The sequence below is a fragment of the Wasmannia auropunctata genome, unplaced genomic scaffold (assembly GCF_000956235.1).
Source record: "Wasmannia auropunctata unplaced genomic scaffold, wasmannia.A_1.0 LD335427.1, whole genome shotgun sequence".
NCBI lineage: Eukaryota > Metazoa > Arthropoda > Insecta > Hymenoptera > Formicidae > Wasmannia > Wasmannia auropunctata.
In genome coordinates, this window is record NW_012027463.1 from 8,896 (window position 1) to 9,232 (window position 337).

Here is a 337-nt window from a genome sequence, read left to right on the forward strand (position 1 = left end):
TGCAGGGGCGTGCTAGGTGCCGAGCGCGCGCCTATGGACCCCGCAGACCTGTGAACAAGGCAGAAAATGGGATTTGAGAGAAAGGGACTTGGAGGCGGAAGGCTGCACCTTAATTTGCGCAATCTTTGATTTCCTATTTTATGTCTATTATTTTTCTACCTATACACGGAGAGAATTTTCTTTAAAATTTACCCTGAAAATCATGTTAATTGTAAGACAATATAGTATTTAGGTAAATTTTACTGTGCACTACAATAAATTTTACTGCGAAATCTTATTGTAATGCACAGTAAAATTTGCCTAAATACCATATTGTCCCATAATTAACATGATTTGC